The 6,000-nt window shown below is 49.1% G+C and overlaps 1 long non-coding RNA gene across 1 annotated transcript; it reads left to right on the top strand.

The window, feature by feature from the left end:
* Positions 1 to 433: 433 nt before the first annotated feature.
* LOC133906947 (uncharacterized) lies at positions 434 to 1,127 on the top strand. Its single transcript, XR_009907881.1, has 3 exons — positions 434 to 597; positions 797 to 971; positions 1,045 to 1,127. It is a non-coding gene; the product is annotated as an uncharacterized LOC133906947 (long non-coding RNA).
* Positions 1,128 to 6,000: the final 4,873 nt, after the last annotated feature.

The raw sequence follows: 6,000 nt of genomic DNA, 5'->3' as shown, positions 1-6,000 counted from the left end.
TTTGTTGTCTTAACATGTGTTATGTTTGCGGGTGTTTCGTCCACGAGGCCCCGGAGAGCTGCTGACGGTAGACGAGCGCTGGACCCACAGGTACTTAGAAAAGCTGATGGTGTTACATATCATTTCGCTGCTGTTGTTACATATTATTGTCGTAATGATTATTTCTGACACTAATCATATATGCAGCCGGCGTACATCCACCCACAAGCCAATGCATACACGATCTCGAGACATTTGGAGGCCTACCTCCTTTGTTTGCTTGGGTGGGTGATGTTCACTAGTGGCCAAGGCCACCTGGTTACGAGGACCCTTGTGCCGTACGCCCGGTCGATAGTGGACGCGCATGCAGAGGACGTACCACAGTTCAGCTGGGCATCAGCTGTTCTTGCTACGACGTATCGGGCGCTCTGCGACACATGCACGAAGAAGGAGGCGCTAGCCACTTTTGCCGGGTGTCCACTTCTTCTTCAGCTATGGTCGTACGAGCATTTCGCCATAGGTAGGCCGGTGGTGGATCGCTCCCCGTACCCAGAGGAGTGGTACGGCGAGATGGACGAGGACGCGCCGACAATGGCCTCGCTGTGGTGTCGTCGACGGGTACGTAATTTACATTAACAGTTTCGTTCGTACTATGTTACTCTCTAAATATCTGTATTGATGTTTGTTACTCAGCCACACTGGGCCCACGAGCAGCCTCGCAGCGCGTACGAGAATTTTCGTACCCAGTTTGACAGGCTACGTCCTAACGATGTGATATGGGAGCCATACAACGCTCGGTCCGTTCATACACGTGCAGGGTTGGGATTGTCACCCTTGTGCACCCGCGACGAGGAGTACTGGCTCACCAAGGCGCCCCTTGTCTTCGACATCTACGTCGAAGAGTACTCACCGCAGCGCGTCATGCGGCAGTTTGGCCGTCACCAGGCATTCCCGCTCGTCCCCATCCGTACAGTCCCCTTGCACGTCCACAGGTACATTTGATAAATTTTAGTTTGAGCAACCTTCGTTTCAGTTTGACTTACATTTACCGTGGTTTAAATGCAGGTACACGCGGAAAGGCCAGCCAGCTGGCCACCTCTGGGCGGACCGCTTGGCCCCTTACGTGGCAACATGGGCCCAAGCGCTACAAGACGTCGTTGATGAGGTGCGTCCCCATACCGAGGGAAACTTCAGAGAGTACATACGGTGGTACGTACCTCGTACGCGGACTCATGTCACCTACACTCCTGATGATGTCCGGGGCCACGTCGCATCGACAACGGAGACATACCCGGTGCATTGGGACGAGGACGCCGCTTTAGCAGTAAGTCATTTTTTGAAGTCCGTACTCCATATTGAATGAACATAACCGTATACTTTAATTGTTCACTATTGTTCGTATCCGCAGACAGATATCATTTATGATGTAAATAGGGATGCAGCTGCTGCCATGGACCGCGTCCGGCAAGGGCATCACCTAAGTGCGTCGGATGTTGCGAGCTTCATTAGACGGGTTTTCGACAAGATGACGCGCGCCCAGGGACTTGAGTAACGTCCCTGCTAAGTAGCTCCATGTAGCTACCTTGCGCCTCAACCTCCCGGAGATCATCAATCTCTACACATGAAACAATGAAGAAAACATGTTAGCATCGATAAACTGCGACATATGTAACAATTTGTTATGCATGAAGCGAGTGTCGTACCTGAGCCGGGGACACGAGAACTGGAAGGACCTAGGTCCGTGGAGGAAGGGTGCGTTGCCCCGCTGCTGTCGTAGAAGCAGTCACCGCCATTGGTGAAGAGTGGCCTAGATGTTGTGATGTTGTAGCGGGGGTCACCATCGCTAGAGAACGAAAGATGAGGCAGCATGCCACTGTACTGGTGGTGTCCAGCCCTGGTGAAGGACTACCTCGCCGTAGTAGGGGTAGAAGAGGAAGTCAGGGTCAAAGACGTCCTCGACGGCTCGGCAGTGAAGGTCGGGCGTACTGGTGATGGGATTGTAAGCCTGATCTTCTGATAGGTAGCGATAAGTCGGTAGGTGGAGAACTCGACGTTGATGATTCAAAGGCTTCGACCCGAACAGATCGTCTCCCTTGCAATCACTACACCACAACTCCGTTGGTTATCAACCGTGTCGCGCGGTTGACCTCGCCAAGAAGGCTTAATCCCTGCAAGCGTACCGAGAACACAAGCAATAACGTAGAAGATGCAATCTGAAATATTGCGAATAGAATTCAAGCACTTGAAGTTGGGGTTCCACAAACACTTGCGGCGGCCTAGTCGGTCCGGAACAAGAGCGAAAATCTCACAATCTGTGTGTAGATCAATATCTAAGCAAAACCCAACCCTAATTGGGACGGCGGCTACTGTATATAAGAGACTAGGGTTGGCCAAGAACCCCTAGATGCGTCCCTAATGGACTCCAACACGTTACACGGCCCAACAGCCCAAAAGATGGTGGTGCAGCACCCTGATAGATTCTGGACGTCCACTTGTTTCGACGATTCCTGTTGACTCAAAAAGAATTTGGACATGGGACCAGTCCCGTTGGAAAGCCTATCTCCTTAGCTTTCCAACCATGTGTAGAACGTCAAAAACAGAGTCCGTATGCGTCATGGGCGATAATTTTAGTGCAGTCTGGTCCTGGACTCTGAAACGGACTCGAACTTGATTGGACCTCCACCTTGGCTTGGGCGCCCTTGCTGGTCTTCTCCCTTGTTCCTAAGTAATAATACATCACAATTATTCAGTAGCATCCCATCCTTATCAAAATATAAAGGAACACTAAGGAACGAGCTCACCTCATGATTTAGTTGACGTGCACGAGCTCGTGTCAACGGACCTATTGTTGGAGGAATACTCGGTGTGTGTGTATCCGAAAGAGTGAAGTCCTCATCAACTGGTGGGTGCGGTGGCTCGATGAACGTGGCGAACAGGTATGCCGAAATATGAGATGACACTCGTGGTCCTGTAGTAACGTCCAAGGACAAACTGCATCTCATCGATCGAAAGACCTTCGCCACGTTCCGGATAATCCAGCCAAACGCCACTGTTGAGCCACAGCTTCAACGCACATGCCTTGGCATCAATCTGGTGCAGTATGTCCCTCTGCAAAGAAAGCTTCATTTAATTACAATTTTTTTACAATCTATTATAGTAAGTGAGAACTGGCATAATGTTATTCGTACCTCAAGAGAATGCGCTTGGTCCCTGTGCCTTGGGTACGTGTTACGCACATTCACCATGTGCCGTGGAAGCTCGGCCAATGTGTACGTGACCTGGATTTGTGTCCGAGGCATGAACCACAAGAGGTACTCCGTGTACGCCTCCTCAGAGTGTGTTCGATCCTTGTCCACGATGTGCTTGACAACTTGGTCTCATTCGTTAACCCACCGCTGCACATGCGATTCAAGTGCACTTGTGGAATGAGCCCCCCTCCACGTCAACCTGCAAAAACATATATATATATATATATATATATGTGTGTGTGTGTGTGTGTGTGTGTGTGTGTGTGTGTGTGTGTGTGTGAAAACAGGTGTAGACGTGGGTCGTATGGAAATGTAATTATAACGTTACACACTTATGTAAGCACCGAGCTAGTCACCTATAGCAGGAACACCTAGAACTTCCTAAACTGCTACATCACGTGATGCGGTGAGTACTTCTCGACGTAGCTGTCGAAGACGAGGGCGCAAGTCATGAGCCAATACTCCTGATCACGTAAGCAGAGCACCGAAAGTCCTAGCGGAGCGCATCGCTGTACCTCAGCCTTCATGTATAGCCTCTAGAGGACACAGTCCACTGTCAGGTCATCAAACTGGTGAAAAAAGTCCAGATACGCATGGTGTATCTGCATACTGGATCAACTCGGCTGTGAAACCAAACTAAATTAGAGAAACAAAAAATAAAGTGATGAACATATACGTACACAAGTAGTATAGCATTTAACCTACGTCTACACCACAAGGACCCCATGGTCATGCCATTGACGCCGTCTGTAGCAAACTGGTACGTGCTATGGTTGACAATGGGCCTGCCAATGGCAATGTGCTCGTACGACCACATCTGAAGCAGCAGGGGACACCTAGTGAGGATTGTGTTGATGTCGGTCTTCATGTAGCCATCGCACAAGCCGCGGTACGTCACAGCCACCACAGCTGAAGCCCAGCTATACTATAGGACCTCCCCTAGGTCAGCGTCCACAACCTGTCTGGTGTAGGGGATCATGCTCCTTGAAATTGTGTTTCCATGGGTCTTGGTGAACATGACCCACCCGAACAGCAACAGGAGGTACGCCTCCAGGTGGTGGGATATGTCCTCGTCGCCAGCATGTGGGTGGATGTTGTCTGCCTGTAAGAAAAGGAACAAGTACCAATATCTTCATCCGTTAGTAACGTAAAGGAGATGAGAATACAGTGCAAGACATACGTACAACAAACTGAATGAGAAAGGCATTCGTTGGGCCATGCCTCTCGGTCCCTGGAAAAGGCCTGAACGAGGCTACACCGTCCCTCCATAAAATGATAGAGAAGCGGCCACTATCTCGTTGCGCCAGCCCATGCCCACGTCTCTAGCTCTAACAGTGGTACCCGCGCAAGGCAGGCCCCCAAGAGCGAGACATCCTCGAGCGTGGGCGCCATCTTGCCACACGGGAGGTGGATCGTGTGTGTCTCAGGACACCACCTGTCGACGAGGGTCACGAGGAGGGCCCTGTCATAGCTGAACAGCATTGCCGCCTCCGAGGCCCCCGCCAACGCATCCATGTCCACCAGCCGACACAATAGAAGTAGACCAGTAGCACGCAACTTGCAAACATAATACAGTTAGAGACGAATAACGATAAAAATCGATATGAAATGTTAAATTAGAAATGGACAAACCTCGGGATCCAGCACTCTTTAATCCTCATGAGCTCATCCAACACACGAGGTCGTAGTACTGAAAGCTCCTCAGCCTGCACCACGGTGCGGTATGAATGGTGACTAACATCGAGTTCAGGGTCAAGCAGCTCTAGGTGTGTCATACCTGCATGTTCATAACTTATTTACATTTATATATGCAAAACAAACATAGAGTAAGAAGTATCAACCACTTTGGACCTGGTCTAAACTGGTCTTTATTTATGGGAACCGAACAAGTAAACGTCAAATATATAACATGACATAATAGATTGTTCAAATGGTACATAAATATATGAACAAATCACAACCTAACACATTACAACCTCGCACATAGTGATAGTCTCAATACCAAAATAGTAAAGTACAATATTGTGCACATGAATATCTATCACACCACGAATTTCAACATTAATAGATCTCAATGAGCCAACCTGGCCTACGGCTGACGACCCCAAGGATGTATCCCATTTGCACCAAACCTACAAGAACCTGTTTCAGTGAGGTTCACACTTGGGACACCAACGGTGTATTTCTTGTAAGTGTGACATGTTCTGTTGCACTTGCTGCTCAATTTCTCATGACGCCCAGCTTCTGCTTCATCCATGTCATTATGGAGCCTCGTAGTCCTATGTTGTCCCTTCTTCTACTTCATCTTGTCAGGATCAGTGATGAATACACAATCGGGCCCAGGTTCCATCGTGAAAGAACCATAAATACAAAAATCGTAGACCTCATGGTTCCAGGTTTTGAATAGAGCTTCCTTATTGAAGTACTCAAAGATGTACCTCTGAGTCCTTATACTCGTCACAGCACAAGCGACAATCACATCGGAGCATGACTTATGAAGTAGCATCGGCTTGTAGTAGGTGCAAACGCACCTGTCATCGAAGATGGTGCACTCATGGATAACTCTCTCACGCTTGCCCCCTCTCCTTCCTTTATCCCTGCATAGAATTTCATATATGTGCTGTGCAGTTTCCATGGTCTTCAGCCGGTGCATCTTTGCCTTCTTCGCCTTGTCTTTCACGTACTTAGTCATCTTCGTCCCATAAATCAAACGAGCATCATTCAACGTCGTGTGCACTATCGCATAGCGGTCCCTAAAATACGTGCAGGTCCC

The sequence above is a fragment of the Phragmites australis genome, chromosome 24 (assembly GCF_958298935.1).
Source record: "Phragmites australis chromosome 24, lpPhrAust1.1, whole genome shotgun sequence".
NCBI lineage: Eukaryota > Viridiplantae > Streptophyta > Magnoliopsida > Poales > Poaceae > Phragmites > Phragmites australis.
Note: the sequence above shows the minus strand (reverse complement) of the source record. Positions and strands in the feature narration are given on the sequence as shown.